General features: G+C 35.6%; 1 protein-coding gene and 1 long non-coding RNA gene across 5 annotated transcripts in view; both read left to right on the top strand.

Moving 5' to 3' along the window:
• Cow (Proteoglycan Cow) overlaps nt 1–22,273 on the top strand; it is a 319,843-nt gene that overhangs the window by 141,848 nt on the left and 155,722 nt on the right. The gene's annotated exons all lie outside the window — the stretch shown is intronic.
• LOC145965067 (uncharacterized) lies at nt 2,040–4,300 on the top strand. The gene is made up of 3 exons (XR_014436598.1): nt 2,040–2,708; nt 2,901–3,074; nt 3,175–4,300. It is a non-coding gene; the product is annotated as an uncharacterized LOC145965067 (long non-coding RNA).

The following is a 22,273-nucleotide window of genomic DNA, read 5'->3' as shown; positions in this document are numbered from 1 at the left end:
ATTATCACTTAATGTATGTGTCGTTATTTCCTTGTCTGTATCTATTTCGAGACCCATTGCAGCTAATTTGCCATGCATAATTCTATCATCGTGAAAAGTTAGCTCATCACTATCTAATGTGTCATTGTACTCTTGTGTCAATCTTTCCTCATCTATATTTATTTCGATATCCATTGCAGCTAAATTATCATGCATAATTACATCATCCTGAAAAGTATGCTTATTTTGATCTACTTGCATTATTTCTTTATTTAATACATTAATTCCTTTATTCAATATATATATTTTTTTCAATTTTTCTTTTCTCCTATAAATTAATGAGATGAATTGATGAGAATAATGCGCGAATGTCTCAAATCAATAAAACGTTTGCATATGGTTTTTTATAATAATTAAATTGCAATATAATAATTTATATCATAATATAATGTTGCGATATAATTATTAGGTGTTTACCGCAAAAAACTTTTTTTCGTTATGTTATACAGGGTGTCCCATTTTAAAGGACCCACTCAAATATCTCAGAAACACGGCGTTAAATCGAAAAATGTTTCAAACAAAAGTTGTGTGGCTTCAAGGGGGCCATAAGATGGTACCATTGGTTTGACCTTGAAGAGTCATTTGAAGGTCACGTGAAGGTCACTTCAATTTTTTTAAACGGAACACCCTATATATTTTTGCACATTCTTGTAGCTTATCTCGAGAGCTTTCCAAAACACTATAATTAAGTACCTTTTCGTTAAGTACTTTTTGAGTTATGAGGCTTGAAATAATTTCTTAATTTTACATAAACCATAAAATATCTTGTAAAATATTCATTTTTCGATTATCTTACCTTAATACTTTTACGTACAAAATAATGAGAGGAATCGATTGGTGTAAAGAAAACACATAATTGTTTCGAAAAAAAAATGTAATTTGCAATTAACAATTACATTTTTTTTTTCGAAACAATTATGTGTTTTCTTTACACCAATCGATTCCTCTCATTATTTTGTACGTAAAAGTATTAAGGTAAGATAATCGAAAAATGAATATTTTACAAGATATTTTACGGTTTATGTAAAATTAAGAAATTATTTCAAGCCTCATAACTCAAAAAGTACTTAACGAAAAGGTACTTAATTATAGTGTTTTGGAAAGTTCTCGAGATAAGCTACAAGAATGTGCAAAAATATATAGGGTGTTCCGTTTAAAAAAATTGAAGTGACCTTCACGTGACCTTCAAATGACTCTTCAAGGTCAAACCAATGGTACCATCTTATGGCCCCCTTGAAGCCACACAACTTTTGTTTGAAACATTTTTCGATTTAACGCAGTGTTTCTGAGATATTTGAGTGGGTCCTTTAAAATGGGACACCCTGTGTATATATATATATATATATATATATATATATATATATATATAAATTTAATGAGCTTTTTTTATAGTATAGTACTTTAGTATAGGAGTACTGCAGTGTAGCAAAAAGATGAAACGCTCAACCGTTTTTGAGAACATTTATTTATTGCGCCCGGTGCGAGTTTAACAGTTTACGTCTCTCTTGCCAAATATTTATAATAAAAAACAAACTTTTCAACTAAAAAGGAACATTTATTTGATGTAAATAAATACATTTATTATTTATTTTTTTATTTTATTATAATGACTGCTCATTTCTACCTAAAGTTTGCGCCCGGTGCGGGGGTACTGATGGTACCGCCCTAGTTACGGTACTGACAGTACTACATTATAAAAAAAGTTCATCAAAATCCGTGATACCAAGATTAATTACCGTGATTGATGTACACTGGCTTTCATTACTTTGGTTATATGACGAACAGTGTGCACGGTAATTTTTCTATTTTCTTTTCTATTAATAAAATAATGTTACCTTTTATTTATTGACGATTTTCGTCTGCTTAGCCGCTTGCATGATAATCGGTACTTTTTTGTATTGCACCTCCTTCCATAAATTCGTTCATTATCTTCGTCGCACATTTTCTCACTAATTTCACGCGTTTCCATAATATTAATAATATTATGAAAGTAACGAAAACTTGAGCTGTCTATTAGATCGCTCGATTGTTAAAGTACTTAGCGCACAAAGATGTAATAAGATATCGCGCGCGACGAAAACAAACAACTAGCGAAGAAGGCGGCGAGAAGCGGCGAGTATGTGTGTGTGTATGTGCGCGTGGGCATTCTGGCATCACTGGTGTAAACCAGTCGATGCTTTACTGCGGTGCAAACAACATGTGAGTATGCAATATATACGTAAATAGTAGAATAATAAATATAATAAATAATTATATCCCAGCAAACACAGAATATTGCAGCAACATTGCTGCAATGTTGTAATATTGCCACGACATTGTTGCAATGTTATAATATTGCCGCAATATTGCTGTAATATTCTGTTTGCTGGGATAATAATTATAATTCTTTCAATATTATAATAGAAAATCTTTCAGAGTATATACTGTAATAAAAAATAACGTGAAGCAGTGACGTAATATTTATATACTAATTTTATTTATTATATAAATAGATCCAGCCGACAGAAAAAAGAAATGATGAGAAAAGAAGGCGAGAGGATGAAAGATGAGAGAAGGATGAAGAAAGATGAGGAAGATAGAAGAAGGAATGAACTGGAGAGAAAGAAAGAGGAAGAGAGAAGAGAGAGAAAAAAGAAGGAAGAGAAGGAACAAGAAATAAGAAAAAAAAGGTTTGTGTGTTATTATATATATGTGTGTGTGTGTGTGTGTGTGTGTGCGTGCGTGTGCGTGTGCGTGCGTGTGTGTGTGTGTGTGTAACATGTATTGTTTTCTTTTTAGATTATTTTCTTTTTTTTGTTAGAGTATTCTTTAAATTAAAGTCCTGTAAATAAAACATTTAATAAACGACATGATTGAATTAGGAGATTGGAAAAAGAGCGTGGAAGAAAAGATGAAAGAAGAAAGGACGAGGAAGAAAATGAGATGAGTATAGAAGAAGAGACGACTAATGAAGACGAAGATAAAGAAAATGAAAGAAAAGAGAAGGAAAAGAAGAAGAAAAGAGGAGGAACAAAATTAAAGGAAAGAAATAAAAAGTATGTTAAATTTTAAATATATACAAAAAGTTTTAAAATTATTTCTATTTTGTAAATTTAATTTAATTTTTTAATTGCTACGTTTTCTGTGTACGTATAGTTATTACTCAACAAGAGTGAAAAGAGGAGGATGGAGAGGAGACAGTAGAGGAGACTGGAGAGGAGGATGGAGAGGAAACTGGAGAGGAGATAGTACAGGAGACTGGAGAGGAGGATGGAGAGGTGGAAGATGGAGAGGAGGAAGAGGAGGATGGAGAGGAGGAAGAGGAGGATGGAGAGGACGAGGACGCGTTGGGAGGATGGGTCACTCAGACTCTCGTCCTGGTTCTGGGCCTGTTTTTATTTTTAATTATACTTATTAAAATATTAAAAAATATTAAAAAATATATATACATATAAAAGTTTTATTATAATAATACATAAAATAATAATATTAATAAAATATCTCAGATTTATGAAGTCATAGATTTTAATATTAATTATTTTCATTATAATAAATAATATCTTTCCTCTCTCTCTTTCCTATATTCTTCCCTATTCCTATTTCTCTTGCTTGGCATTGTGCAAGGGCCTCATTATGTAGAAATATTTCTACGTTACCTACATGGTATCGACATATTACCCACACGTTACCCACATGTCAAAATTCTCATGCAGCGCCTCACTGCTATAAATCGGTGAACTATAAGGCGTGAAAAATGGCCTCGTAAGCGAGTAATGACAGCCCAATTTACGTTGCGTCCCATTTCATAATTATTTGCTTTGTGCTAGTGTTGTGGTGTGCAATGTATTAAGGAAACTTATAAAAATGGACGGATACTAAGCTGTATAAGGAATAAACTTTAGAAAGTAACATTTTCCTCTCCTTTCGACAGCTGTCAAATCGCGTGTTTTTTCGCATTTTCAAGGCTTCATTTCGGACTCAATTTACGGCTATTTATAAATTGTGAAAGGAAAGGATTAGTATCCGTCCATTTTTACAGGTGTGCTGAAGAGATTGGTAGTCTTATTTCATTCAAATATGTTTTTATTTAGATGTCAGTCGCATTATAAATATGGGTGTCCTTTCTCGCTTATGACGTCACGATTTCAAGATGGCCGCGGTGACTACTCCGGAGCCTTAAATCTTATTGCTACGACAGATTGTAAAAAAATTTTAGATGACGCTATATAATAACACCTCCTTAAAAAAAATATATCGCTCAACTTTTGCGAAATTAAGTACTTTTTGGAATATACTTAGTCGCAGTACAGTAGTATCTGATATTTATTTTAAAGAATGCAATTGTAAATTTCCAATACCTATTATTACGCGTTGAAATTCTCAATATGATTCTATTAAAAAAATTCTTGCTTATAAAATAAAACTTAACATCCTTTTTGAAAAATTAAAGATCCAAAAGTTGAGACCAAATGAAATTAAATTCTTAGAAGAATTTATTACAATTATGTCTCCTTTAGCAGCAAGCCTTGATATATTACAAGAAGAAAAAAATGGCTTTTTTAGGTTTGGTAGCACCTATAGTTATTGTATTAAAAGAAAAGCTCATGAAATTCACGCATTTATCATATTGTAAACCACTGGTAGCTGGAATGGTACTTGCATTAGAAAAACGATTTAAGAAAATTTATAATTTTCAATCCTTTGAAAGTAAGCAATTCATCTTATCTGCTATCTGTTTGCCAAGATTTAAATTAAATTGGGTACCAGAACAGTATATGGAGACATGCAAAGAACTTTTCTTGAAAGAAATTGATAACTTGTATTCTCAAAATATAACTGTTTTTGAAAATAAATCGACTTCTAGTAGTAGCGGAGATAAAGATTTTTTTCGCGATATAGATAAAAAAAAGGGATTTTCTAGTTTGGCACAGCCAGATATTAATAGTAATATTCAAGCACTATCATATTTGGAATCAAAATCAAAAGAATTGGATTCTCTTCATTCTTATCCGAATGTAAAAAAGATGTTCTTTAAATATAACACATCATTACCATCGTCAGCACCAGTGGAGCGTCTCTTTAGTTCAGGGCAACAAATTTATGTCCCTCGCAGAAATCGTCTGTCAGTCGTCAATAATATTTTTGAAAAATTGTTGTTTTTGCGCAATAAAAACTTATAAATTAAAGCAGTGATTGGAGAGGGGAAAAGCCTTCGCCGCGCGTCTACACACTCATCGCTCCTCCCCTCCCCAATCACCGTTTCGCCGCGCGCCGCCATCATGTTACAGTGAGACCGCCTTCACCGCCACGCGCATTGGCCGATTTTCTTTAATTTATTTCTCGTTAATTATTGCGAATATTGCATAACCGTACAAGACTTTTCTTTTAACTTTGAGCCAATCTACCTTAAGGGGGGAAGACCCTCCAGACAACAGGTTTTTCAATAATTTTTTACAAAAAACTGAGAGTATTTATTACATTGAATGAAATTACATATTGACATTGATGTTCAAATGTATACACACAAATTTTTTTATAAGAAAAAAAAACAAAATGGCGGCGCTACAGCTGCTCAAACTTGGCTCCTTCAATTTGCGCTGTGGAATGCCCAGCCCCTTGTAGTCAACTGAAATCAACCAATCAAAAGTTTTTCATTAAAATAAGTTATTTCGCTTTGTATGTACCTATTTTTAACGAAAAAAAAAATGAAAATTTGAACACAAAAAGAAAAAAATTAAATTGTTAAAAACAATATTTTTAGTAATAATTATTACTAAAAATATTGTTTTTAACAATTTGTTTATAAAAAAAAGTGTAATTTTTTTCTTTTTGTGTTCAAATTTTCATTTTTTTTTTTCGTTAAAAATAGGTACATACAAGCGAAATAACTTATTTTAATGAAAAACTTTTGATTGGTTGATTTCAGTTGACTACAAGGGGCTGGGCATTCCACAGCGCAAATTGAAGGAGCCAAGTTTGAGCAGCTGTAGCGCCGCCATTTTGTTTTTTTTTCTTATAAAAAAATTTGTTTGTATACATTTGAACATCAATGTCAATATGTAATTTCATTCAATGTAATAAATACTCTCAGTTTTTTGTAAAAAATTATTGAAAAACCTGTTGTCTGGAGGGTCTTCCCCCCTTAATTTTTTAAAATTATGATCACTTTCATGACACCCTGTATATACAGGGTGTCTCAGACCACCCGTACACCTCTTTTAAAATGAAAATAAATGGCTTTTATCAAAAATCGCGAACAATTTTTAAGTAAATCGGATACGCTCTATCAAATGGTGATATTTTCAACTTTTGATTCCGACCGGAAATACGCCATCCGGATCGGAAGTTGAATTTTTTTAGGGGAACATGGTACTTTTTATTGCAGATTCGAATTGTACGTGAAAAAATAAGAAACTTTTGTATCACACGTTTTTTCTGAATGGGACTTTTTAAATGGGACACCCTATATACTTTTGCATATTCTTGTAGCTTGCCTCGAGAGCTTTCCAAAACACTATAATTAAACATTTTTTCATACTTTTCGAGTTATGAGGCTTGAAATAATTTCTTAATTTTACATAAAATATCTTGTAAAATATCTTGTAAAATATTCATTTTTCGATTATCTTACCTTAATACTTTTATGTACAAAATAATGAGAGGAATCAATTGGTGTAAAGAAACATAGTTGTTTTTAAGAAGAAATATGTAATTTGCAATTAACAATTCCAGAGAGAGAGAGAGAAAGAGAGAGAGAGAGGGAATGTATGTATTCGCAAGTGTGTATATCATATGTAGCGACCATCTGATCGTAGCAGGCGCTCCACGTAAGCACCCGCATCTGACGGTGAATCGCACTACCTTTGCCTGTCTTTTGTATCCGACCCGTCATAAGTTAACTACTTCCTTTAATAATTCAAAAACTAAGCTTCGGACGAAATTTTGCCAAAGGAAAAATTATCTTAGAATTGATTCAAGAATGTGTCATTTCTAGGATAATAGGGTTATTTTGAATCACCCTGTATATATATATATATATATATATATATATATATATATATATACAGGGTGTCCCATTTTAAATAACGATCTCAAATATCTCCCGAATAATACGTTTTACAGAAAAATGTTTCAGACAAAAGTTATATGATTTCAAGGGGGCCATAAGATGGTACCATTGGTTTGACCTTGAAGAGTCATTTGAAGGTCACGTGAAGGTCACTTCAATTTTTTTAAATGGAATACTCCATATATTTTTGCACATTCTTGTAGCTCATTTCGAGAGCTTTCCAAAACACTGTAATTAAGTTAGTTTTCATTAAGTACTTTCCGAGTTATGAGGCTTGAAATAATTTCTTAATTTTACATAAACCGTAAAATATCTTGTAAAATATTCATTTTTCGATTATCTTACCTTAATACTTTTATGTACAAAATAATGAGAGGAATCAATTGGTGTAAAGAAAACACATAATAAAATATGTAATTTGCAATTAACAATTACATATATTTTCTTCGAAACAACCATGTATTTTCTTATTAAGGTAAGATAATCGGAAAATGAATATTTTACAAGATATTTTATGGTTTATGTAAAATTAAGAAATGATTTGAAGCCTCATAACTTGGAAAGTATTAATGAAAACTAACTTAATTATAGTGCTTTGGAAAGCTCTCGAGATAAGCTACAAGAATATGCAATAAAAAATTGGGGTTTCCATTTACAGAATTCAAGGTGACTTTTGCGTGACCTTGACAACACTCTTCAAGGTCATACTGATATCGCCATGTAATGCGTTACTTGAAACCTTACAATTTTTGTCTGAAATATTTTTGTCTGCCGCGCTCAGTTTTTGAGATATTCGGCTGATACGGGTGGTCTGCGACATCCTGTATATATATATATATATATATATATATATATATATACAGGGTGTCCTAGATCACCCGTACACCCCTTTTAAAATAAAAATAAATGGCTCTTATAAAAAATCGCGAACAATTTTTAAGTAAATCGGGTACGCTCTATCAAATGGTGATATTTTCAACTTTTGATTCCGACCGGAAATATGCCATCCGGATCGGTTGAATTTTTTTCGAGGAACATGGTACTTTTTATTACAGATTCGAATTGTACGTGAAAAAATAAGAATCTTTTGTATCAAACGTTTTTTTTGAAAGTGTCTTTGTCAATCTCAAAATTGACCATTATTTCATCATTACTTTCAAGGTGATAAAAGCCATTTATTTTCATTTTAAAAGGAGTGTACGGGTGCTCTGGGATACATATACAGGGTATATACATATACAGGGTGTCTGATAATTTTTCGCAAACCCAAAGTGTGAAGAAAGATTGGCTCAAATTAAGGAGGAAGGTCCTCTACTGTTTTGCGATATTTGCAGTAATTAAGGAAAAATTAATTAATGAAGTTCAGCCAATCCGGGCGAGTATAAGCGGGCGACAAGAAAGGCCGGCCCACTGTAACTTTATACTAGACGCACGGTGAAGCAATGGGCGAAGCTTACTCATTAAACGTAACGCTGAAACGTCGCGCGCTGCCATCATGTTGTGGAAAGCGGCTCCCACCGCTTCGTCGCGCACCTAGTATCAAGTTACAGTGAGACGGCCTTTCTCGCTGTGCGCTTATACTCGGACGGATTGGACGATCTTCTTTGATTAATTTTTCGTTAATTATTGCGAAGTTCGCAAAACAGTAGAGGACTTTCCTTCTTAGTTTGAGCCAATCTATCTTCATACATTAGGTTTAAAAGTTATCAGACACCCCGTATATATGTTTATATATATACAGGGTGTCCCATTTTAAAAAACGCACCTCGATCATTCTTCAACGAAGCATTTTCAGCAAAAATGTTTCAAACAAAAGTTGTATGGTTTCAAGGGGGACATAAGACGGTGTCATTAATTTGATCTTGAATAGTTACTTGAAGGTCACGTGAAGGTCACCTTCAATTTTTTAAATAGAACCGCCTATTTTTTATTACACATTCTTATAGCTTATCTCGAGAGCTTTCCAAAACACTATAATGAAGTATTTTTCATTAAATACTTTCCGAGTTATGAGGCTTGAAGTAATTTCTTAATTTTACATAAACCGTAAAATATCTTGTAAAATATTCATTTTTCGATTATTTTACCTTAATACTTTTATGCACAAAATAATGTGAGAAATCGATTGGTATAAAGAAAACACATAGTTGTTTTTGAGAAAAAATATGTAATTGTTAATTGCAAATTACATAATTTTCTCAAAAACAACTATGTATTTTCTTTACACCAATCGATTCCTCTCATTATTTTGTACATAAAAGTATTAAGGTAAGATAATCGAAAAATGAATATCTTGCTAGATATTTTATGGTTTATGTAAAATTAAGAAATGATTTTAAACCTCATAACTCGGAAAGTACTTAATGAAAACTAACTTAATTATAATGTTTTGGAATGACCTCGAGATAAGCTACAAAAATATGCAATAAAAAATATAGTGTTCCATTTAAGAAATTGAAGGTGACCTTCATGTGACCTTCAAATGACTCTTCAAGGTCAAACCAATGGTACCCTCTTATGACCCCCTCGAAACCATACAACTTTTGTCTGAAACATTTTCTAGTAAAACTTTTCCTTATCGAGATATTCGACCATGTCCAAACTTTCTTAACACCCAGTATATATATATGTATGTATGTATTTGGTGTATGTATTTCTTATGTATATATTAATTTTCGTTTCCTGAAATAAGAGGGGAAAAGCAGTGTTTTTTGTTTAGAAGGTAATAGTTTAACAATTTCAATATATATTATAATAAGATATCAAAACGTTAAACATAAATAAGTTCAAAGTGTATGCACGAAATGACGCACGAGAGACTAAACTTGTTAATTTGAGACGACACAAGATGAAGTAATAGCAGTAACAATAATAATAACAATAATAACAATAATAATAATAACAATAATAACAACAATAATAAACAACAACAATAACAATAATAATAACAATAATCTAAATATCTAAAAAATCGTAGCGATTGATAATACACGATAAAATAATGTCACGTGTATTAAGTTAATAAAGTTCGGAAAGAGTATTCTATACTATTGTTTCCCCCGGTCCAACAATATATGTTTACATTGTGTACTCAAACATTTTCATAATCATTAATCTTTGACCTTAAATTTTTTTTAACCTTTTAACCTTTAACTTTTTAACCTTTTAAATTTTTTTAACCTTTTTTTTCTGCAGAGTTTAAATTAAAACAAGCCAAAGAAAAATAATAGCTATGATTCGTGATATAAAATACTAATAAAACAATAAGTGTAATAAATAAATATATGTATTGCTTGTAAAAATGCAACTACACAATTATATTATTATTATTGTTATTACTATTACTATTATTATTATGGTAAAACTGCATATTAGCGACGACCTTACCAATTTCGATGACCTTGACGTATGCTGTCAAGGACATGTCCCTGATTAATTTGCAAAAAGTTTTAACCGTCACTCGTTATTTATTACAAAGTTATTTACAAAATAAGTTCAATGTTCTCGTGAACTTATATTGGATAAATCCGCATAAACTGCACTCTCAGAAAGAGGTAAGATGTAGAATGAACTTTCCTTTATTTTACACAGTATATGCATGAATATAATAGATTCCTCTCCACCCCTATACGGAGGGGGGGTACCACTTCCGGAAGATATAACCTAACCTAACCCAAATCTCTTTCTGTTTAAATTTGTTTTAAATCAGAAATAGATTTGGGTTAGGTTATATCTTCCGGAAGTGGAGCCCTCCCCCTACGGAGGGGCGGAACTCATTGTATCCATGCACTTTGTAAAATAAAAGAAATTTCATTCTACATCTTACCTCTTACTGAGAGTGCAGTTTATGCAAAATTTATCCAAAATAAGTTCAATGGTCCCGCATGGGTTTTCAATTTTTTACGTGAAACGAGGTTTAGTCCTCACTCGGCATGTAATATTATTAAAATCTTGTAATGTTCAGAAATATTTCATTAACATTTCAATTGTAAATTTGTAGCTGAAATATTTCAGAAATATACCTGTATCATGTTATTATAACATTGTATTTGTAATATTTCTTTCTGAAATCTTTCAGAAAGATAAAAAAGTTTGCTAAAAAAAGTTTTATATGTTTCTGTAATATTACATATTTAGAATGTGAATCTTCGCTTTGCCGCTACGTGGCGTTACATCAAACTTAACTAATTCGTATTCAATTCTTCATCATGAAATCTATATAAAAGATTGATATTCATATAAGATTCAAAGTATGTTTCTTCTTTATAATTAGTTTAATTTTTGATAAACTAACTTAATTTAAAATAATTTGTTTAATAATCTGGATTTCTTGTTGGGATTCAGAATATTAAACAGATTATTTGAAATTAAGTCAGTTTATAAGAAATTAAACTGATAAATAAGAAATAGCCCATTTATTGAAATGAAATTAAATGGATAAATGGGAAGTAGTCCATTTATTGCGTATATTAAAGTATTCTTATGGCCGAATGTATCTATATATTTTTATAAATTTCCAAGATATTCATTTATCAAAAAAAAAATATTTCAGTAATATTATTGAATAATATTATTGAAATATTACTGAAATTTTTCAACAAGGTTGTATTTTAAATCATTGCGGACATTGAAGTATTGCAGAAGCGTTGCACAAACGGTTGTGAAATATTTCTGTAATATTATTGAAAGGTGTAATATTTCAAATGAAATATGGCAGCAATTCAGTAATATGTATAATATGCCGAGTGGGTCTATATATATGTGTGTGCTCTCTGTTTTCAATGCAAAACTATACAATCTATTATTGTATAATTTCATATTCATTTCAGATTTTCAGTATTCCACGCAAAACGAAGTTTACATTACTATTATGCCATCGGTTAGTCACTATCTTTAATTATTTATAACTTTGTTATAAATAACGAGCAACGGCTAAAATCTGTTGAATGTCACTCAGGGGCATGTCCTTGATAACATATGTCAAGATCATCGAAATTGATGAAGTCGTCGCTAATATGCAGTTTTATTACTTTATCTTGTGTCTCAAATTAACAAGTGTAATCACTCGTGCATCATTTCATGTATACACTTTGAATTTATTTATGTTTAACGTTTTGATATCTTATTGAAAATCAAACGAACTTACCTGTAAGTGACGTTCGATTGTAATTATATGAGAGTCTCGTTCGAAGGGATTACACTAGGTAGTACCGCTACTTCCGCTAGGTTGAGCCACAAATTTAGAGAGTATGAGGTAAAAAATTCCCTATGGTGCGCGCCATCTTGTTACCTCTTCATAATTTTCAGAGCTATAGAACACTTATTGAAAACACACAAAAAATTCGTGATTGGGAGGGAAAGCGATTTTTAAGGGTGGGTTGTAATCCCTTCGAACGAGACTCTCATATAATTACAATCGAACGTCACTTACAAGTAAGTTCGTTTGATTTTTAATTATATTTCAAGTCTCGTTCTCCGGGATTACACTAGGTAGATGTTTAGAGCTACAAAACTTAACTCCGAATTTTTTTGTATTTCTTATTTAACGGTCTCCTAACACCGTTGAAGTAAATACACCTTGATCAGAAGAAATCGGTCTTTTGTAGAATTTTGCAAAAATCTCTGACTGTCCTGACCAACTGGCTGTCTTACGTATTATACTTATATCTATTCCTTTACAATCCGCTGCTGAAGTCGCAGCGTGTCTTGTACTATGAGCTGTGAAATGTGTGTTCATTCCAGCTTGTCTGAGACACTTTTTTATCCATCTACTCACAGATTGTGAGTTTGCTGCATGATGAGGCTTATTTACAGTGGTAAATAACTTTTCCTCACCTCTTCTCAAGTCTTTAGTTGCTGTCAAATAACGAATAATGGTTCTTGGTCACATGTCTTTGGTCTCTCTTTGAAGAAAGGAAGAAAAAACTTTGGTTGATCTACTCCCACTTTCGAAGTTTTAATTGCCTCAGTTATTCTTATCTGGACTCCCTCTTGTGATATAGAAATATTGTTGATTTTTATCAATGTCTGCACTCTATGTGCTGTTGTCAATGCCATTAAGATTACTAACTTGTAAGTCAGGTGTTTTAAATCCAGAGTATCAAGTGGTTCTAAATCTTCTGCCCACTTCAAAACTACTTCAATGTCCCAAATCGAGTCATATTTTGCTTTTGTCGGTCGTAGTTTGAATACACCTTTGAAGAAACGAGTCATTATTGGATTGTTCGGAGAATCATTGGGACTAATGAGTGATATTGCTGATCTCTCGGTGTTGAGAGTACCGTAAGAAGCCCCGTTGGCAAAACGTTGAGATAAATATTGTAATACAGCTTCAGTACTCGCCTGGAACGGATCCAACTTCAATTTTTTGCAAAAATTCCACCAGTTTTTTAAGCCAGAATTATATTAACATAATGTTGAATCTATTAAAGATAAAATCAAAATATTGATGGTATTTTTTGGCAGGTTTTTCCTTCTGTAGGCTATCCACATAATTTTCCTGCAACCAGGGAAAGGTGACTCGCCAGAGGGTGTTTTACAGACCTGCAGGGAGATAATAAAAGATCAGGTGATGCAGAAAAAATTTCTGGTTTATCCGTAAGCATAGGCATAAATACAAGATACCAAGGTTGAGAAGGCCAATTTGGCACGACTAAAATACCACACGCCCCGTCATTTCTTATTTTCTGTAACGCTTTTAGCACTACAGAAAATGGTGGAAAAGCGTAGAATTTTAAGTTTTTCCAGTCTAGCGTAAACGCATCAATGGCCGATGCCTCTGGGTCTCTTTTCCAAGAACAGAATTTGCTTATCTTGGTGTTATTTCTTGAAGCAAATAAATCAATTTCTGGGTGACCCCATCCGTTCACAATTTTTTTGAATGAAAAATTTGCCAATTCCCATTCTGTATCAATGTTTGTTCTTCTTGATTCCCTATCTGCGTCTGTATTCTCTTGTGAAGGCAACTACCCAGATTTCTCTTTTCTCACACCACTGCCAAATGTTTCTAGCCAAACGATTTAATGTGGGATACTGAATGCCCCCCATTTGATTTATATAAGCTAAAGCAGTTGTATTGTCTACTCTGAGTAGAATTTCACATTTGCGACAATTTGAAGTAAAACATTTTAATGCGTAGAAAGCTGCAATTAACTCGAGATGATTGATATGTTGCTTTCTTTCCGACACTGTCCAAAAACCATTGGTATGAATATTATTACAACTAGCCCCTCCGCCTGTGAGAGAAGCGTCTGAAAAAATTTCTTTTTTTAATTTGCCTTATCGACTGTCTTGCGATAGGGATATTCTTTTTCCACCAGTTCAGATCTAAGTGTGAGCTATTTGAAATCGACAGTTTTTTCAAAATCCTGATCTTAAACAATAAAGCCATATCTATTTCAACTACTTTAGTATAGAGTAAATACGGAACTGCTGGACAAGCCGCTATCAAGAGTCCTATCAAACTTGCAAAATCGCGTATTTTACAAGACGTTTTATGTAAAAATTTTTCTATTAAATTTAATAATTTTTCTTTTTTCTTGCGTTAACTCTAAGGTCATTTGATTTGAATTAATGAGCCCTAAAAATTTACATTGTATCAAAGGAGTAGTAGTAGTAGTAAAGCTTTATTGATCCCCTTAGAGTTACAATCTTCTTACAATTCTCTTAACCTACGATTCTTAACCTAACTCTTAACCTAACTTATTACTAAGTAAGCTGCCGTGAGTCACCTACTCACGCCAACTTTCGCACACACCACACGCCTCACCGCGGACTTCCGTTTCCTCTTGCTTACTTCTTTATTTATTTACTTATTTATTTTCACAACTCGTCTACGCCCCCTCCTCTCTCTCCCTCCCCTTTATATCTCCCCTCCCCCTCTCTTTTTCTCTCCCCCTCTCCCTCTCCCACTCTCACTCACTCCTCTCCTCCCTTATCACCCCTACACCCCCTTCTCGTCTTACTCTTTCTAACTCCCTCATCCACCCCTCTCCCTCTCCTTCCTCTCCTAACACCCAACCCACCGCTTCCTGCCGACTACCCCCTCCCTCTGCCCATTCTCTACATTCTTCTCATACATGTTCCCACGTCTCCCCTTCCCCCCCGCATAACCTACATGTCCTTTTCTCTTCTTCCTCCCAGTATTTTCCTTCCCTCAATTCATTTCCCAGCCTAAATCTCGCCACCCTCTGCCATCTGCTTTCCCCCCAGCCCTTCTTTAAGTACTCCGGTATCCCCTCCCCTTTCACCTTTCCATATCACTTGCTATACCTTGAATCACTTATTTTCCCCCATCTCTCCTTTCTCTGCTTCTCCTTATCCTTGCCCTCCAGTTCCCCATACCATCCCTCTCCCTCCCCTCTTCTTCTTTCCACTTCCTTTATTTCCATCCCTCTGTCCTCAAAAAATGCCCTCCTCTCCTTCTCCCACTCCGAATCTCCCCTCCCCGTCCTAACCTCTTCCCTCATTTTCTCCCAGCACCTTCTAGCCAGCACACTCCCCTTACCTTCCTCCAATCTTTTTTCAAATCCTCATGCCCGTCGCCCTGCTCTTCCCCTCAATTTTTCTCTTTGCAGTTCTTTTCTTATTTAGTATCCTGGCGTTCCTCTGTTTACTCCTAACACCCATCTCAAATACCTCTCCTCCAATTTCTCCATTCCTTCTCTCTCCTTCCATCCCCATACCTCTACTCCGTATCCTAACACCGTCCATACTAACCTATCAAACATCCACAATCTCCTTCTCCAATCTTTCCCAAATCTTCTTTTCCCTATTCCCCATACCTGCCCCATTACTACTGCCGCCCTTCTCACCCTCTCCTTCACGCGTGCTTTCTGTCCTCCATTTTTTTGTAGCGTGTATTATAGATACTGAAACTGTTTCGAAACTCCTCGATTACCTTCCCTTTCCATCGCCAATCCTTTTTCTTTATCCTTCCTCCCCCCTTTCTAAACCTCATAATTTTAGTTTTATTCGGATTTAATTCCAATTTCTTCCTCTCTAAATACCCCTCTAATCTTTCCATCCTGCTTCTCATTTCCTCTTCCTTCTCCGCCATCAATACTACGTCATCCGCATACGCCAATGTGTATATTCTTCTCTCCCCCAGTTTAGCCCCTCCCCATTTTACTCTCCCTATTTCTTCTTCCAGATCCGCCAATAATATATTAAACAGCAATGGACTTAGCGGACACCCTTGCCTCACCCCCCTTGCTATCCAAAAACTTTCCCCTATCTCTATCAATCCCTCTCTAACTCCCTTTTCCCTCATTGCCTCTATCATCACCCCCCTATCCATCGAATCGAATGCCGCTTTCAGGTCTATGAACATTGCCACAAGCCTTCCTTCTTTCTGCTCAGCTGCCTATTCACCAAATAATTTATTATATATATGTTATCCATAGTCCCCATCCCCTTTCTGAATCCCGTCTGATTTTCCGACAATACCCTCTTTTCCTCCATTTCACTTCTCAGCCTTTCCGCTAAAACTGTCACATACACTTTGTATATCGCTGGCATTAATGTAACTCCTCTATATTCTTCTGCCTTCATCCCCTCCCCCTTTTTTCTAATTGGTACTATTACCCCCTCCTTCCATCTCTCAGGCCATCCCTCTCCCTATTACAAAATCCCCACATCCACTCCTCCATCTCTTCTCCCCCATATTTCCATGCCTCACTCGGTAGCTCATCTATCCCTGCTGCCTTCCCATCCTTTAACATCCTTATAGCTTTTCTCACTTCCTCCATACTTAATTCTTCTTCCTCTTCCCTTTCTCCTTTTCCCCTCTCCCTTTTACCTCCCCTAACTACTTTTCTTTCCACTCTCCCAATAACCTCATAAAATGCTCCTTCCACTCCTCCATCTCTATCCCATCGTTTATTCCTTTCCTCTTTTTTCTCTCTCTATTAATAATCTCCCAGACCTCGTTTTCTCTTCTTGCCACTTGCTTTTCCCACCTATCGTTTCCCTCTTTCTTTTTCATTTCACATAATGCTTTGTATTCCCTCTTTATTTTCCTGTATTCCCCACCATTCCCTCTCTTTCTCCTCCATCCTCTTAGCTCCTTTCTTACCTCCTTCTTTTTCTCAATACATTCCTCGTCCCATCATCCCCCTTTCCTCTCTGTTCCTCCCTTTAGCACCCTTTCCGTCTCCCTTATCGCTTCCTTTACTTTACTCTCCATCTCTTCCCATTCTTCTCCTATTTCTTTTTTCCCCATTTCCACCCTTCCCAACTTACTCCTGAACATTTTGCAACCCTCCTTGTCCCATACTCCCCTATTACTCCTATACTTTTTTCCTTCCCTTTTCTTCTATTTTCCCCTCCCCTTATCCATACCTCCAACGGATGGTGGTCCGACTCTACTCTGTCTCCTATCCTCATTCTCTCCACTCTTTCCTTTACCTCTTCCTCACCCAATACATAGTCTATTACCGTATTTCCCCTTCCCCCTGTAAAAGTATACTCCCCTTCCTCATCCCCTCTCACATTAAATATTCCCCATCCTCTTTCCTCTAAAAAATCCATCAATTTTCTTCCTTCCCTGTTTATTTTTCTATCCTTTGACTGCCTCTTTTCCTTCTCCCCTCCTTCTCCACTACTACCACTCCCCCTCCTTCTCTCCCCGTCCTTGCATTGTCTCTCCCCCCACTATTGTTTTCATTCCTTCCTCTTTTTCCTCTATCCAGTACTCCAGCTTCTGCAACATTCTTTTTATCCCTCCACTTGCGTATACCCCTACAATTTTCCATTTTTCCTTTCCCTCCCTTACCTCTCCCACTTTGATCCCCTCCTCCTTAACTTCCATCTTTATTCCCTTTTCTGTTAATTTCCTTCTAATTCCCATTAGCATTCCTCCCATTGATCTTCCCCTCTTGTTCTTTCTACTTACTAACTGCACCCCCCACTCATATCCTCTTGGTAGCCTTTCTTTTATATTCTCCCATCCTTTTTCATCCACCCATGTTTCTGATAATACCATTACGTCCCATTCCCTCAAATCCATCCAAAAATTCCTGTCCTTATCTCTCAATCCCGCCACATTCCATTCCAAAGCTACACTCCATTCACCTTCTTCCCTCTCTTTATCCTCCTCCCTTCCCTCCTCCATCCTTCCGTTCCCCTCCTTCTTCTCTTCTACTTTATATCCCCTTTCTCCTCCTCCTTGCCTTCCCCCTGCTCTATCCCCCTCATGTTCCCTCTTCCGTCTTTCAACACCTCCTCCTTCTCAACCCATCTCCACCAATATCCATCTATTTTTAGATCCCATTTCCAACCCACACTCTCTTCCCTTTTTTTCCTCTATCCTCGCAAAATCCTCCAGTCAAAATCTCCATCTTAGTCTTCTCTCCTCCCATGTTAAGTTCTCCATTATCCTTTCTCTCCTCCCTTTTAGAAGCATCTTCTTTCCTAGGACCTCCCACCTCTGCTCCTCATTTTCTAACTTTACCAAGACCATCTCTCTTCCCTTTTTCTTATCCCCTCATATTCTAATTACTTGTCTTACCACCACTGTCGTTCCAATCATCCCCAATATTTCCTCCACTGTCCCCTTCCTTTTTCCCTCCTTTATTTCCAATCCTCTTATTATTATGTTCTTCCTTCTTTCCTCTTTTTCATTTCTTTCTAATTTCTCTATCTCTTTTAATCTATTCTCTACTCCTTTCTTATCCCTTTTTTCCTCCCCCTCCCCCCTTCTCTTCCTTCCTTTACTCTCCCTTCTAGCATTTCTATCCTTCTTTCCATTTTTTCTATACCCTTCCTTATGCCTTTCCTCTCCTTTTTCCTTTTCTCCATTTCTTCCCTAAATTCTTTTCTTGTCTTCTCCATCTCTTCCTTCCACATCCTCCCTTGCTCCTTAAAACCTTCCCTCATCTCCTCCAATTCCTCCCTTAACTTTCTCTCCTGTTCCTTTACTTCCTCCTTCACCTCCTCCATCCTTCTGTTAAACTCCTCTATTATTCTTTTAATCCCCCTTTTCATCCCCCTCTCTTCTTCCCCCCTTCTTCTCCTGGCGATCTGAATGTTTTTCTACTTGATCTAAAAACTGCCTCCTCTTCCTCTCTGCTCCTTTCCATTTCCTCCGTTTTCCTTTTTCACATCTCCTCTATATTACCCATACTTTCACTCCTTTCCCTTTCTTTCCTTCCCTTCTTTCCTCCTGTCCCTAAATTTCCCTCCATACCTACCACTCGCAGTCACTCCTCCTACTCGAGTTTCTTCTCTATCTACTCTCTATCCCGTGCCTAACCACTAGGCCGCTCATTATCGTGCGCTGCCTGTCTATACAATCTATACTCCGCGCGCTACCTCTCTACACTATCTATACTCCGCGCCTAGCCTGTCACTGCTACTTCTCTTTCCTCTCTCTATCTCTTTGCCCCTAACCCTGCCTAACTCCCTTCACTCTCACCCACACATTCACACCTCCACTCTCTCCTCCACCCACTCTTACCTTCTCCACCCCTTTCTTTTACTCTTAGCCCGTCTCCAAAAATCACCTCTATACATCCACGTGTCACACTCTAACGCACCGGAAACGGAAGTCCCCATTGTATCAAAGGAATATTCATGCTTTTTTCTTCATTGATCAAAAAACCCAAGGATTCAAGCAATTTTTTAGTGACTCTTACGTTTTTCACGCAAGACTCATGAGTCGATTCTATACATAATATATCGTCTAGATATATTGTTGACATTAAACCCTGTTTTCTTAACGTGTTAACCACGGGTTTCATTACTTTGGTATAGACAAATGGGTACATAAACCAAAAGGAAGGTATGTGAACTCGTAAAGCGTATCTTTAAAAATAAAGCGTAAAAATTTTCTGCTATTTTTATCAATTTTTACTAAATAATAAGCATCTTTCAAATCTATCGTACACATGAAAGAATTTTTTGAGATAAGCTTTGTTGCTGTTCTTAAGTCTTCAAGTTTGAAATGAGACGTTTTAATAAATTTGTTAAGTTTAAGATAAAACATTTTGAACTATTGGGTTTTGGAACTAAAAAATATGGCGAAATAAATTGACCTTGAATTGGATTACATTTTTTTATAACCCTACTAGCTTTCAGTTTAAAAATTGCTTCCTTCAAGTCTTTTTCTTCCTCTTTAGAAAAATGTTTACCAGTAAAAAATGTACTTTGAGAAACCGGATAATTAAAGATTATTTTGTATCCTTTAATACACTCAAGAACAAATTTGTCGCGTGTAATCGCCGTCCAGGCTTGATAAAAATTGCTTAACCGTCCAGCAGTATGTCTCGTTTTCCACTATTGTTGTTTTTCTTGTTGGGTAGATTGAGTCTTCGCTTGAGGAATCTGTTTCGGTTTGTTGTACTGTTGGTTCTTCGAGAACTTCGAGGACAACTGCGATGTCTTATGGCCCTGATTCGACGTTCCCGGTCTCGAATAAGGGCCTCTCCAGTTTAAAGTGCGTCCTGTGTACTTTGAATTAGGCTTTTTGGAGACGGTTGATGGTACGGAGGCCTTCTGGATTTTGATTTCTTTTCCAAGTTTTTCCATAGATTTTGCTGACTTAATTACTTCTCCTAATTTATCTTCGTAGAGAAAATCACCTGGAAATTGGAGTAGTTTTTTTAAGCAGATCCTTGACTTGTTTAGTCAACACCGCGGCAATAGAAGCTTTTCTGGCTGACGAAATCTGGAAATAAAGTTCAGTTAACAATTTTCCTGTATCAGCTAATCGTTCCAACAATTTCATCCTATCAACAGGCTCCTCCTCATCCTTCAAAATCAACGAGATTGCTTCTCCCAAGGCCGAGAATGCTGTTCCAGCAAAATTTTGTTCTTGAATGAACAGATTATCTCGTTTAGAGCCGGCTTCGTTCAACGTAGCTGCGATTTTTGCGTTTAAAGCAGGAGCCTCCAAGGAAAGATTCCCTTTTCTGGAATATTTGACCAGGACCTCTGTTTTTGTTTCTTTAGCCAAACCTTCTTTCACCCATTTGGACCATCTGGACACCAGATCCGGATGAAGATCAATGTCTTTTTGTTTTCCACTTGCAGGATCTTCGCCAAAGACTTTTTTAGTCTCTTCATCCAACTGTTTTATTGCAACAACAGTATCTTTATTAACTTCATCTGACTTGCTTCTTAAAAGTGTCAAAATTACCTTAGTGTCTGTGATCTGAGACGTCGATTGGGACTGATCACACGATTCTTGTCCGTTAGCATCGTCATCCTTCGACAAAATGTCGTTGGATGTGTTGTCATGTGCAGAGAGGTTAGAACCGTCTCTGTTGTTGAACTGTTGTCTGTTATTTGGATGATTCTCGTTATTCGACTTGAGGGCCGGATCGTCTATAAAAAGACAGGATCCATGTAAAGCATTGGTTGTTAATGCCTCCCTCGTGCAAAAGTCACCAGCTTTAAAGCGCTAACGTGTCTCATTCATTGCGAGAACACGAAGCCAAAACCTCATCGTGTCTCATTTATTGCAAGAACACGAAGCCAACGAGAATTAACATCCGAGAAAATAAAAGACTTACCTGAATCGGACACGTTGACGTAATGCCTACGTTTGATTTTCTTTTCCAACCTCCTCAATTTTTTAAGGATTTCCTCGTCTGACTCTTTATCTCTACTTCTTTTCTTTCCTTTTCCCATTTTCGGATACTGATATAACAATTTTGACGAATTTTGCAAACAATTTTTAAGGAAAATTGGAAAAATATTCGTCGTTAAAACTCTCTTTCGATGTGACTCTACCGAGCACAAGAAACGTTATGAAGAGGTAACAAGATGGCGCGCACCATAGGGAATTTTTTACCTCATACTCTCTAAATTTGTGGCTCAACCTGGCGGAAGTAGCGGTACTATCTAGTGTAATCCCTTCGAACGAGACTTGAAATATAATTGTATATTAAACTCTTAAACTATTATCTTATATTACGGAGAGGGAAACCCCAACAATAATGGAAAACTACAACAATAATTCTGTACCCTATACGATCCATGAATGTTCATTCTCTTCCTCTTTTGTTGACTCAAGCTCATCTGAATCATAAAACATATGCAATGCAACCAAATGTTAATAACAAATTTATTACAATAATCAAAACGCATATATAAATATTGGAACGTGGAACATCCGAAGTCTCTACAGACCAGGAGCATATCAATTGATGGTCGGGGAGGTACGGAGTAGAAGTCATCGCGTTG

Source organism: Camponotus vicinus, unplaced genomic scaffold (assembly GCF_025532165.1).
Source record: "Camponotus vicinus isolate PSW18456_S1 unplaced genomic scaffold, iyCamVici1.0 SCAF_14, whole genome shotgun sequence".
Classification (NCBI taxonomy): Eukaryota; Metazoa; Arthropoda; class Insecta; order Hymenoptera; family Formicidae; genus Camponotus; species Camponotus vicinus.
This window is presented reverse-complemented; position numbering and strand designations above follow the sequence as displayed.